Source organism: Lolium rigidum, chromosome 1 (genome assembly GCF_022539505.1).
Source record: "Lolium rigidum isolate FL_2022 chromosome 1, APGP_CSIRO_Lrig_0.1, whole genome shotgun sequence".
Taxonomy (NCBI): Eukaryota; Viridiplantae; Streptophyta; class Magnoliopsida; order Poales; family Poaceae; genus Lolium; species Lolium rigidum.
In genome coordinates this window covers 103,138,263-103,152,454 of record NC_061508.1, presented here as the reverse complement: position 1 = coordinate 103,152,454, position 14,192 = coordinate 103,138,263, and the positions used below count along the sequence as shown (strand labels likewise).

General features: G+C 51.1%; 1 long non-coding RNA gene across 1 annotated transcript; it reads left to right on the top strand.

Annotated features, from left to right (window-relative positions):
* The first annotated feature begins 7,105 nt into the window (after positions 1-7,105).
* LOC124678857 lies at positions 7,106-9,275 on the top strand. Its single transcript, XR_006994672.1, has 2 exons — positions 7,106-7,386; positions 8,945-9,275. It is a non-coding gene; the product is annotated as an uncharacterized LOC124678857 (long non-coding RNA).
* Positions 9,276-14,192: the final 4,917 nt, after the last annotated feature.

Here is a 14,192-nt window from a genome sequence, read left to right as displayed (position 1 = left end):
CCTATGAAGTCAGTGGCATCGGCCGATGTTATCAATTTCGTGAAAGAGCATGTCATTCATAGATTCGGGATTCCCCAGACTATCACGACCGATGGAGGTTCGGTCTTCACTTCTCGCGAGTTTAGAAAGTTCGCGAGGACATGGGGATTAAGCTGATCCGATCATCTCCATACTATGCTCAAGCAAATGGGCAAGCTGAAGCGTCTAACCAGAGCCTTATCAAGTTGATTAAGAGGAAAGTCGACGAGCACCCTAGACGTTGGCACGAGGTATTGTCAGAGGCTTTGTGGGCTTATCGCATGTCATGTCATGGAGCGATAAAAACCTCGCCATACCATCTGGTCTATGGACAAGAAGATGTATTACCCTGGGAAATCACGGCTGGCTCGAGACGTATCACGTTTCAGAATGATTTAACAACTGAAGAATATGCAGCCCTGATGAGTGATAGCATTGAGGATCTAATGGAACTTAGACTTTGGTCGCTTGAGAAAATTAAAGAGAACAAAGCCAAGGTAGCTCGCGCATACAATAAGAAGGTGAGACCAAAGGAGTTCCACGTTGGTGATCTGGTATGGGAAGCTGTATTGCCATTGGGGACTAAGGATGCAGTGTATGGTAAATGGTCTCCAAATTGGCACGGGCCGTACAGGATCGACCAAGTTTTAAAGGGTAACGCATACATGCTCTAGGAGCTGAGCGGTGCGAAGTTCCCAGTGGCTGTCAATGGTCAGCATCTCAAGAAATATTTCCCGAGTATGTGGGATGATGGACAGTGAAATATGGGGGCCGATGCATGAAATCGGCCAGTAAAAAAAAATACAAAGCAACAGGACGCAAAGCACAGCCGATGTACAGACATCGACTTTAGAACTAAAAAGCTGATGCGCAGCCATCGACTCTAGAGGTACAAACTGTTACAAGCAGGTATCAGGTTACCATTTGAAGTTAGGGAATGGCTGCTTGGACCTGTCTAAATAGGTAACTGAGGCTTGCCTTATTTGCGTTTTATGGTGAAAGGCCGATGCGTTGCTATCGGCTCTTTGTGCGTTGACCTATTTTGACAATCGGGAAAATCAGACATAGAAGCATTCTTGGATTAAAAGAGGATTTCTTTACAATAAGAGCCGATTGTTCACAAAAGGAAGATCTGCTACCTAATATACTACTACTAGCCCTATTCTAGCAGTCCCTAATCTAGGGGCTGGCGCCGGCGCTGCCGTCGTCGTCGCCGTCCTCGCCGCTATCGGCGCTGCTGCCGGCGATGTCTTCGTCGCTGCTGCTGAAGCCGTCGGCAGGGGCTTCTTCTTCGTCGTCGTCGTCCTCCTCCTCCTCCGACCCTGCGCGGAAGCGCTTCGCCGGCGGGTAGTCGTCGGAGGAGGTGTCTTCCTTCGCTTCATCCTCTCCGTCGGAGGAGAGGTCCTCGCCCCAGGAGAAGGCGTCGTCGTCGCTCTCCTCCTCCAACTCCCCGTCCACGAGGAACTAGAGGTTATCCTCCCCGTCGGTCAAGGATTCGTCATCCTCTGACCCGACGGCGAAGTCCCAATCCCTCTCGTCCCACCATTGTGGGGCGCGGGCCTCGTACGCCGCTGTCGGGTCGTACTCCGGCGTCGGCTCGCGGGAGGAGGAGGATTGGAAGGAGAAACCCGAAGAGGCAGAGGAGGAGTCCATGGTTGCAGAGGAGGGTTTTTTCCGGTTGCTAATGCAGAACAGGAGGATGAGGAGGCGAACTGCTCGGATGAGGATAAATAAAGGGGATATAGTGGGAGATGATTCAATGCTTGGGCAGTTTCTGAGGATGTGGTGCCAAAACTGTCAATCGTGCAGTACGGAGAAGTTGAGAAGACAAGGCATCATGATGGAAGGACACTGAAGCGGTTCTGCTCTGCAACACGTAACCCGATGAAGGAAAACAGAGTGGTTTTGGAATTATTATTGCCAAAACCAGGGGGACATGTGTTATCACCAGAATTTAGCCAAAGCAAGAGATGGGCCGTGATTGAGATGGGCTTAGAAGACATGCACATAAAGTGTCTCTGAATCGGCCTCGTGCGGGAGTTTGGGCTAGATTGCCCGTGTATCTGTACATTACGGTTTTCAGTTTAGAATTAAGAGATAAAGTTTAGTCGTACATAGCTAGGTTTATTCCAAAGATAGAAAGTCTACGGACTATAAATATGTACCTAGGGTTATTGAGAAAGGACGATCACGTTCACAACAAACCAATCTAGGCGCATCGCCACCCCTTGTTTCGAGGGTTTCTTCCGGGTAAGCGACATGCTGCCTAGATCGCATCTTGCGATCTAGGCAGTATCAGTTTATTCGTTGTTTGGTGTTGCTCGTACTGAAGCCTTGTTGATGGCGAGCTATACCGTTATCGATCATAGATGTTTTGGGGCTGACGTCGATACTTTTCTGATATGCTTGCTTGGCTATGCTGCCCCTCAATATCTAGCTGCCTTTGCACCTATCTTGGGTGTAAGGGCAGCATCTTGCTTGGTCTTTATTTGCTAGATCTGATCTGTTATAGTTGTTCCTTGTTCTCCAAGGATTAGTTTGATATCTGCATGGTTAGGCCTTGCAAACGGGTTGAACGATCCAGCAGTGCGTAAGGTATGGTTTGCCGATCCAAGAGGGGATGTTCCGGGAATCGAATCTGTGTTGGTTTTTAGGCTTCTTCTAGGACTAGTTTTCTATTATCTTTCGTATCTGCCAGGCTCAACTACGCGTAGGATGTTCCTATTATGCGGTGAAAACCCTAAACTGTCGTAGATCAATTTAGCTTGGTTTTGATAAAGCATGATCCCCATGTTATCGTAAATCCAACGTGAACCGTGGGTCAATCGGCTCTTTGAGCCGATTCACAGGGTAACCTCAGAGCCGATCGGGACTCGTATTTAATGTTTACGTGTCTGCCATGCAGGAAACTAATTGAAGCAACCCATCACCTTCCTGACCAGGTATAGGTCAGGTGGCACGCCCTCGCAACCGCTAGGACGTGTGCCGGAGTTTTGCGGGCCGTCGCCCGAGGGACCAGGGCCCACCAGCAGTCCTGGGAGCCTCCCGGCTCTTCGTGTTGCTCGTCGCTGCTCGCCGGTGAGTTTTGGCAGGCAACAGAGTGGGACCTTCCCAAGCTGAAATAAAGGTGAATGATAGGTTGGTGGAACTTTATCATCGAGAAGAAATAATGTGGCGTCAACGCTCTCGAATCGAGTGTTTGGCGGAGGGAGATAAGAACACAAGGTTTTTTCACCAGCGGGCGAGCATGAGGAGGAGGAAAAACCTTATAAAAGCCCTTACACGTGACGATGGCCAGCTTACTGAGGAGTTGGATGAGATGAAGGTTATGGCGTCTCAATTCTATCAGGATCTGTACACGTCTGAGGGTGTCCAGGACATCAACCGGGTCCTGGATCATGTGCCAAGAAAAGTCAGTGCTGACATGAATGCAATTTTGAATGCTCCTTACGAAGCAAACGAAGTGAAAAATGCACTTTTCCAGATGTTTCCCACCAAAGCTCCTGGTCCGGACGGTTTTCCTGCTTATTTTTTTCAGCGGCACTGGGATATATGTGGAGCGGATGTTACTAAAGCTGTTCTGAGCATTGTACAAGGGAATGAGTCGGGGGAGTGTATTAATGATACTATTCTTGTTTTAGTTCCCAAGGTACAAAATCCGACCTTATTATCTCAGTTCAGGCCTATAAGTCTTTGTAATGTGTTCTACAAAATAGTCTCTAAGGTGATAGCCAATCGTTTGAAGAAGATACTCCCGGACATAATTTCTGAGGAACAATCGGCGTTTGTACCCGGGAGGCTTATTACTGACAACATTATCTGTGCGTATGAATATCTACATTTCATGAAGAGAAATAGGTCAAAGGCAAATAGCACATGTGCGCTGAAGCTAGACATGATGAAAGCTTATGATCGTGTCGAGTGGGACTACTTGGAGGCAATTATGAAGAAGCTGGGTTTTGCCCAAAGATGGATAGATGTGGTTATGGGAATGGTTAAATATGTATCTTTCAGTGTGCTCTTCAATGGTCAGAAATTGGAGGGCTTTAAACCGACAAGAGGAATAAGACAAGGGAATCCTATTTCACCCTATCTTTTCTTGTTAGCAGCAGAGGGCCTATCGTGCCTTTTAAATTCGAGTGATCAGTCATTGCATCTTGGTATTAAGGTGCCCCCTTCGGCTCCGAAGGTTAACCATTTACTATTTGCGGATGACAGCCTGTTGTTTTTTAAGGGAAGTACAGAGGGAGCGGAAGCGGTATCGAACTTGTTATCGACCTATTGTCAAGCATCTGGACAAAAAAATCAACAAAGCAAAATCTACCATCTATTTCAGCAAGGGTTGCCCACCGTCTCGTAGGGATGGGGTAAAGAATATTCTAGATATTACTACTGAATCCTTGAATGAGAGATACCTAGGTATGCCAACTGATGTGGGAACTTCAAAGTATGGAACTTTCAAGTTTCTAAAGGACAGAGTTTGGGGCAAGGTCAAGGGATGGTTAGAAAAAATTCTTTCTGCCGGGGGTAAAGATGTGCTTATAAAATCGGTTGCACAGGCAATCCCAGTGTTCTCAATGGCGTGCTTTAGGCTACCGAGAGGTCTCTGTGAACATATTAATTCTCTAATAAGGCAATTCTGGTGGGGTAGCAATCATGGAAGAAGGAGGGCTCACTGGGTGTCTTGGGAAGTTATGACTCGACCGAAATTCCTTGGAGGCTTGGGATTTAGAGATCTTGAACTTTTCAATTTGTCTCTGTTGGCAAGACAAGCTTGGAGAATTCTGCAAGAGCCACTGTCTTTGAGTGCGAAAATATTGAAGGCTGTTTATTTCCCTACATCATCCTTTCTTGAAGCTGAGCTAGGATCTCACCCTTCGCAGATTTGGAGGTCTATCATGGATGGGAGAGGGGTTCTAGTCCAGGGGCTGATTAAAAGAATTGGAGATGGCCGGTCTACAAAAATCTGGTCTGAAAATTGGCTTCCACGTGATAATAATCTGAGACCAATTGTGTCCCTGAAAAGCAATCCTCCGCAGCTGGTTAGTGATCTTATTGACTCAACATCGGCTTGCTGGAGAGCAGCGATGATACAAGAGTTTTTTTCTTCCGATGGATGCTTCGGTTATAATGAATATTCCACTTTGCACAAGGAATCAACAGGACTTTTGGGCTTGGCATTTTGACTGCAAGGGGGTTTTCTCCGTAAGGTCGGCATACAGAATGTTGGTGAATACGAAAATAAACCGGACAAACTATTATGAAGGCAATGCGGGTTCTTCGAATGCTGAAGCAGAAAAGAAGGGATGGTGCTCTCTTTGGAAAACGGCGGTTCCGTCCAAAATCCGAGTATTTCTTTGGAGACTAGCTCAGCAATCGCTCCCTACAGCTGATGTTCTTGATCACCGAAATATGTCTACCCATAGCAAATGTGCACTGTGTGGCAATTCTGATTCTTGGCGACACTCGCTCGTTGATTGCAATATGGCACGAGTCTGTTTGGGCACTCTCGAGAGGAGACCATGGTCGAGAAGTTAACCACCAACGAGAGGGACCAATGCGAGGCAATGGATGTTTGATCTCATCGAGTCACTACCACAGGAGCAGTTCACCAGGGTTGCTGCAACCCTCTAGGCAATCTGGACGGCGCAGAGAAAAGCGATCCATGAAGATATATATCAGTCACCGTTGTCGACCTTTGGTTTTATTAACTCGTTTCTCTCTGAGTTGCATTCATTAGCAAAACCTTCTCCTCATGTTGCCAAACCAAGGTTTCAAGCACAAGGATCGACTCGCCCCGAGGCGTGCTCGAATCTGGATTCCACCACCTAGTGGCATGGCAAAGATTAACGTTGATGCTGCTATTTCTCGGGCTGGAGATAAGGGAGCAGCTGGGGCTATCTGTCGCGACAGTAATGGAAATTACCTAGGTTCCTCTGTGCTTATCATCAAGGGTTTTACCGATCCTGCAAGCCTTGAAGCAATTTCTTGTAGAGAGGCGTTAGCACTAGCGGAGGATCTAGCCTTGCAGAGAGTCTACATTGCATCAGACTGTAAGAATGTCGTGGAGGATTTGAGAGAAGGAACTATGGAAAAGTACAGCTCTGTCACAAGAGAGATTGTTGCGAGATCTTCTTCTCTTCAGGATTGCATATTCGCTCATGAGGGAAGATCATTAAATTATGAAGCACACAACCTAGCCAAGTATTCTGTATCGCTTGATGTTGGTCGCCAGCTTTGGCTTGATGTACCAAACTTTGATTCCATTCCTGTAAACATTCTTTTAAATCAATAAAGCTTGGCAGGTTGTCTAAAAAAAACAGATCAATATATCACTTTTTTACCAAATGACTGCAGATAAAAACTTCCAAAGGAGAGGTGGAGGGCCAATAAAATATTACTTCCTAACAGGTAAGAAACAGCACCACAACCACAAATCTCTACACGGAGTTCAAAAAAAATCCATACTAATTATTGCCTGGGCACTCTCTGGTCTTACACAGTGCTCCACTTTCAGGCCCGTCCGATCGCCATCCGGTGGCTGCAACCAAACCGCGCTAACGCCCAAAGTAAAAAAACACCGTGTGCATATAATAATAAAAAAAAAACACTGCGTGTCTCTCTTCCGTGCCGCTCTCGTCCTTCATCCTCTCCATTCCCCTCTCCGCATCTAGGTTTCGCTCACTCTAGCTCCCGAATCCACCGGTAAATTGGGCTCGTCGGCGGCGAGAAGACCCGCTGAAATCAGCGGTGGTCAGGTGTACTCCGGTGGGAGAGCATTGGGGGGCCGCAGCGTGCGCGGGTCCAGCCTACTCCAGTGCGCTTTTCCCCACCTCCGTGACGTCGCTGCGCGTGTACCCGCGGCTGCTCCTCGCGTTCCGCCGCCCAGCAGGCGGCGGCCGTCTTAGAGAACGGGGACGAGGCGCCCGTCCAGTTCGACGACGTCTCGACGATTACAAGGACATGTTCGTTCGGTAGCGCGACCTCGTGATTCGACGCGTTCTATTCTGGTGACCGCCGCGCAAGGGTCGGTGAAGGACCATCGGCGGCTCATCCTCGCGAAGAAGCGCCCACGGTCTGGTTAGTGTTCCAATTCGCTCGGCCCCTACCATTGCTTCCCTGCTGCTGGTTTTGCTTGATTTCGGGCGATTTGGCGCTGGGTGGTAGGAGCATGCCGCAGCTAAACCTGAATTAGAAGACTCACATGGGTGGAGATGTCTCCAAGAGTATAGGGACTCGGGTTGGCCATTGATTGCTAGTTTCAATTTGGGTGCGTGTCAGTACCTCACCTCCGTTTCGAGGGTAGCTGGGGACTGTTCATTCTGAACCCGACAAAACAAGCAGGAACGCCGCGGGCACGAGCAGCTGGTTAGTGTTTCAATCCGCGCGGCCTCCGCCATTGCTTCTCTACTGCTAGTTTCGCTTGATTCCGCAATGGGTGGTAGGAGCAGGCACGGTGGTGTTAATGGGGGGAGGGGGGTCGGCTTCAGTTTACATCCTCCATGAGTTGTGTTTTATCTGTTTTAGTGTAGACTGCAGGTATTACATGTAGATTTCGTTCAACAATACATGTACGCGACATTAACAGTTGTATGTAGGATGTATTTTTCAGTCGCAATCATGCTGTGTAATGCTGTTTTGGGTTATATAGCAGGATGTATATTTTCCGTAATATATACATCTTGGTTATCTGGCCTTAGCATTAGTGTGCTCACATGATGTATTTTTCGTTAGATGTATTTTCATAATCAAACTGCGCATACAGGATGTATTATTGTATCATAGGAAGTACTTTTGCATCCCTTGAAGTTTTGTTTCACAGTAGACAATCGGGTTCTTTCCCGAACTATTTTTGATTCAATTTTATGCATTTTCTCAATGAAAAATTGCATATGGGATGTATAACTATAGTCATGGGATGTACTATTTTTATTCCCTTAAGTTTTGGGTCAGATTAGACGGTAGGTTTTTACTGATTTTTTCTTGATTCAACTGGATGTATTTTGTCCATGAAAATGTGTATAGGTGATGTATTATTATATACACGGGATGTACTATCTTATTCCCTCAAGTTTTGGGTCAGATTAGATCGTAGGTTTTTTCTGAAGTTCTCTTTATTCAACAAGATGTATTTTTTTTCAATGAAAATGTGCTTATGTATTAGTATAGTCATAGGATGTCTATTATCTTATTTCCTCAAGTTATGTTTCACATTAGACAGTAGGTTTTTCCTGATTTTTCTCTTTCATTCAACATGATGTATATACCATGATCTCTTGCAGTTCAGAAAGGGGTACGAAGAGGAAGTAGCTTAAGCACATGTCAGGACATATGTATGTTCTTTGACGCAGATCTGAATTAATATGTCACCACATGTTAGGCCAGGGATCAAATCCAAATGTCGTGTCCTCATGCCGTATTCCGCGGCTTGATCTCCTCCTTTTTTTGCCATGCAGAATTTAAATGCTTTCTTCTTTGCTACTAGTACTTGCTAGTTACTTGTATATGTTACGGTATGTGTCAGTAAATTCGGACCGTGGCCTACCAGCTTGGCTCATTTTTCTTGTTTTACTATTGAGTAGCACCTCCTAGTGCTAAAGCACTTAATTTGTGTTACCTAGTAGTGTTTTTCACTTGTCTTACTAGCTGTTGCGTGTATAACTGTGAAAACATATCCGAGATTATCAAATTTTCACCTAAGTTTGTTTTTGAATCGTCACGAATTTAGTAGGTATTGGTTTTGGTTTTGCAGGTGTTGTTGGTTACCAGATTTTGTCCTTCGTGTTAGTTTGTCTTCTGCATGAATAAGTGCATTTTTTTCCATCAGAGAAGTTAGCACTTTTGCATGAATTTTCTTCAAATTTCTATTTATATGATACAACACCAACTATGTTTATTAACGTGTATGTTTGTCACTTTGTCACAGTTAACAAACCATGGCGGTCAACAATTCGAGGAACCACACCACTGAGGAAGTTGCTAGGAAAGTATATTCAACTTCATTTGGTTTAGTTCTTGTTGAGAGTATGTGCATCTTCCATGTGGTTGGAGTGGGCGCTGGTACAGTGTGTGCATCTACTGTGAGATATCTACCTCTCATGCTGCATGATGTTGACAGGAAACTCAACTCATATTATACATGCATGTTACTGTGTCCCCCCTTCAAACTTTAACATATGTTTTTCATCTCGGGAATCTGTTGAAATTTTGTTACATCTAAAAAGATGAAGAACCATGTGCTGTTTTCCTGGTTTGAATCTGGAAAAGCTGTTCTAGATCAAGATTTTTTTTTGCGGAAAAGCAAGCTTTACCTTGTAAATTCTGATGCTTTTTTTATTTACTTTAGTGTGCCTGCTGGAGTGTATCTAGCGCATGTAATTTCTGCTATAATAGTTTTTTCTCTATGGAGTTTTTGCTGCGGACTGGCAGCTGGATCTTTTGATGCTAAGGGCATCTCCAACCGCGCGACCCAAACGGACGCGCTGGGCCGTCCGTTTTGGGCCGTTTGCGTGGCCGAACGGACACCCGGACAGCGGCCCGCGTCCGCGTGTCCGTTGGGTCGCACGTTGCGCCCAACGCGCGGACGCAGCGCATTGGTAATAAAATAAAACAGAAATGAAAATAAAAAAGGAAAAGAACAAAACATAAATTTAAACTAGTTGGTCATTAAACTTAGCCCTATTTTGGGCAAATTTTACACAAAAGAAAGCCATATATGGCTTTAAACTAAAAAAAAGCAAACCCTAGCCGGGGTTTGCGAGCTCGCGGTGGCCGCCGGCGATACTACCCCCGGTAGTACTCGTCATCGTCGGCGTCGATGACGACGACGCCGCCCGGCGGCGACGCGCCGTTCGGCTCGACATGCCGGAGGGCACCGGGGACTCCGGCCGGGGTCCCATCGCGCCCTTTCCCGGGCGGAGTGCGCGTTCGGCGGGCTCGCCGGCTGCGCGGCCGTGCCTCCGCGCGGACTCCTGTCGGAGCCGCTCCTCCGCTCGCGTGGCCGGGCGCTCCTCCTCCGCCGGGCGCGCGGCCCGGCGCTCCTCCTCCCGGAGCGCCGCCCCGACGCGTGGCGGCCTCCTCCGACGGCGCGCCGGCCGGAGGAAGGCCCACGCGTCCGCCCGGGCGTCCTCCCGGGCCTTCCCGGCCGCCTCCTCCCGGCGCGGAGGTGCGCGGCGTCTCGGCGAGGAGCGGCCATTTGGCCGGCTCGTCGAGGTCCTGCTGCTCGCGGGACGCCGCGAGCGCCGCCTGCGGCTCCGGGTCGTTCTCCTCCTCCCGGGGCTGCGGCTGCGGGCTGCGGCCGGGGGCGGGGGCTGGGGCGCGGGCTCGCCGATGTAGAGGCCGCCGGGCGGCGGCCGGCCCGCCTAGCAGCCGTGCCTCGGGCTGCGCGCGAGGCCGCGCCGTCGCGGATGTGAAGCACGTGCGCCGCCGCGCATCGTGCTCCACCTCGAACCACAAGTCCCGGTTGGGACTTGCGTCGCCGTACGCGGGGTCCTCGCCGGAGGTCCGCCGGCGGCTGAGCGCGGCGCCTCCGGATCTCGGCGTAGCGGGCGCGGCCGGACGCCGGGATGGGCGGCACCGGAACCCGATGCGGGCTCAGGTGCCGGCCGTGGGGAAGGTGCACGTCCCCACGGCATTGGGACGCCGGCGTCCCAGAACATCTGCGCCACCGCTACGGTGACGTAGATCCGGTCGCGTCTGGGCGTCGCCGGCGGCCCCATGGCGAATGGCGCCGGCGCGACTGGCCGGCAGGTCGTTGGCGGATGGCGAGAACTCGCGCTTCGGGGCCATGGCGGCGCGGAAGCTTCGAGCTCGCGCGTGCGGCCGGAGTGGAAAGTGGGGACTGGATAGGGACAGTCCCCTTCCCCAGTCCACATTTAATAGGACCGGGGCACCGACGAGTGGGCCAGCCACGCGGACAGGGCGGACACGCGAGGACGCCGCGTGCCATCCGCGGCCACGCAAACCCGGCCCGGATTTGGGCCGGGTTTGCGTCGTTCCGGACGCCGCGGCCGTCCGCTTTTGCGGTGCGTCCCCGCGTTGGGCCGGGTTTTTGTCCGGATCGACCCATCCGGACGCGCGGGCGCGGGATGGGTCGCCCCGTTGGAGATGCCCTAATACTCGTACTTGGGGGTACCATCCCCCGTCTGACGCCCGCACGCGGTAAAGGGCCCTGGGACCATTTACTGTTTTTAGCAACATGTCCCCATCAAGTCATGGGACCACTTTCCGTTTCCGGTAAACTTTGGTTTCAGACAAGGGGAGCACTCCCTAAGACTAACCGGTGCCTGGGCACTCTGTAGCAACGTCCTTTATAAAATTCAAAGAAAATCGTAAAAAGGTTCCATCCTATTTTTATTAGCAGAAAGCAGTTATAGCTAACATTACGAAAAACACTCTCGCTAAATCTAAAAGTACGTTGAGTTTAGGAACGGACAGACTATTTAATAGTTTGACCTATTGATGATAAAGCGCCAATGCTCCAGATAATTGACAATGGTGGCCTGGGAAGAATGACCCAAGTGGGCTTCCACATCATATAAATTGATATCAAATATCTAAACTTGCCTCATTCCTGTGGAAAGCATGGGCCTCCCAATTCTTTTTTCGCGAAAACGCAAAAGACTTGCGTTTCGATGCATTGATAGATAGAAAGAAAGGTCATATGTACACGTCCATGAGAGGACGAACACCCGCACTACAACTCGACCCAAGAAAGGAGACCTAGTCTAGGGGAGAATCTGGCGGACACCCCGGGCTCCCGCGTTCGCCCACTGTCGCGCTTCGGTCTTGATGTCGCCGAGCAGGGAAGGCACCGAAGGCTGCGCGTTGTCAAAGATCGCAGCATTCCGGTGCTTCCAGATCCACCACGCCGTGAGCATGATGATCGACGATGTACCTTTACGCAACTGGAGAGGGGCGGTACGCACCACCTGCGACCACCACTCCGCGAAATCCCCCTCCGAAGAAGGAGGTCCTGCAGTGGATCGGATCCACGAGAGGACCTCGAACCAGACCATCCTGGAGAATGAACACCCCGTGAGCAGGTGCGTCATAGTCTCCTCAGATTGGTCGCACATCGGGCATTTGGGCGCATGTGGCAGACCACGTCACGCCAGCCTCTCACCCGTCCAACACCTGTCAAGGCAGGCCAACCATATGAAAAATTTCACCCTAGGGGGCGCCCAAGATCTCCAATTCAGCTCCCATGATGGTGAGGTGAGCCCCCCCAGAAAGAGGGCCTCATAACAAGAATGGGAGGTGTATTGGCCATCCGTCGTCCAAGCCCAAGACGTCGTGTCCTGTTCCTCCGAAAGGTGGACGTCCCTCAGCATGCTCCGTAGTTGCACATATTGCCATAGTGCAAGGGCGGTAGGTGCTCCAGCCATATCGGGGATCCAGGTGCGGCCGACCGGTGCACGGCGCACCGTACGCACCTTCCTACGCCGTTTAGAGACCAGGCGCGTACACCTCCGGCGCCATCTCCTTGATGGAGCGGCCGCCCAACCATCGGTCCTCCCGGAAGAGAGCGGACTCACCATTGCCAACCCTCACCGAGGTGGAGGCCGCAAAGATGTCCAACTCCGCCTTCGAGAACTGCATGTCCAGCCCACGCCACGGACGCAGGGGTCAGTGCGCATCCTCCACAGCCAGCGCACCCTAAGGCTTATGGCCATACGTGCCCGATCGGGAATTCCCAGCCCGCCTAGATGCAGCGGCCGACACACCCTTGCCCAATTCACGTGGCAGTGGCCTCCATTGGCTTCAGCACGGCCCACCCAGAGGAACCCTCGCAGGATCTTGTTAATCTGCTTGAGAGTCTTTTTGTTCAGGGCCAGAACCGTTATCTGGTGCAATGGGATTGCCGCCAGCACGGCTCGGATTAGCGCCAAGCGTCCGACTTGCGGCATCATGGACGCTCGCCATGTCGGCAGCTTGTCAGCAAGCTTGTCCACCAGCGGCTGGAAGGACTCGGCCGACAGGCGCCTAGTAGACAGGGGAATGCCCAAGTATTTCACCGGGAAAGGCGCTAGCTGGCACTCCATGTGCACCGCAGCAGCCCCAGCCTCCTCGTCCAAACACGCAATCGGGGTTACCGAGCATTTAGCGAAGTTGGTGCGCAAACCGGAGGCCTGCCCAAACAGAAAGATTTCACCCTAGGGGGCGCCCAAGATCTCCAATTCAGCTCCCATGATGGTGAGGTGAGCCCCCCCAGAAAGAGGGCCTCATAACAAGAATGGGAGGTGTATTGGCCATCCGTCGTCCAAGCCCAAGACGTCGTGTCCTGTTCCTCCGAAAGGTGGACGTCCCTCAGCATGCTCCGTAGTTGCACATATTGCCATAGTGCAAGGGCAGTAGGTGCTCCAGCCATATCAGGGATCCAGGTGCGGCCGACCAGTGCCTGGCGCACTGTACGCACCTTCCTACGCCGTTTAGAGACCAGCGCGTACACCTCCGGCGCCATCTCCTTGATGGAGCGGCCGCCCAACCATCGGTCCTCCCAGAAGAGAGCGGACTCACCATTGCCAACCCTCACCGAGGTGGAGGCCGCAAAGATGTCCAACTCCGCCTTCGAGAACTGCATGTCCAGCCCACGCCACGGACGCAGGGGTCAGTGCGCATCCTCCACAGCCAGCGCACCCTAAGGCTTATGGCCATACGTGCCAGATCGGGAATTCCCAGCCCGCCTAGATGCAGCGGCCGACACACCCTTGCCCAATTCACGTGGCAGTGGCCTCCATTGGCTTCAGCACGGCCCACCCAGAGGAACCCTCGCAGGATCTTGTTAATCTGCTTGAGAGTCTTTTTGTTCAGGGCCAGAACCGTTATCTGGTGCAATGGGATTGCCGCCAGCACGGCTCGGATTAGCGCCAAGCGTCCGACTTGCGGCATCATGGACGCTCGCCATGTCGGCAGCTTGTCAGCAAGCTTGTCCACCAGCGGCTGGAAGGACTCGGCCGACAGGCGCCTAGTAGACAGGGGAATGCCCAAGTATTTCACCGGGAAAGGCGCTAGCTGGCACTCCATGTGCACCGCAGCAGCCCCAGCCTCCTCGTCCAAACACGCAATCGGGGTTACCGAGCATTTAGCGAAGTTGGTGCGCAAACCGGAGGCCTGCCCAAACAGCTCCAGGATGCCGCGGACCGCACCCAACTCAGACTCGTCCGGGTGACAGA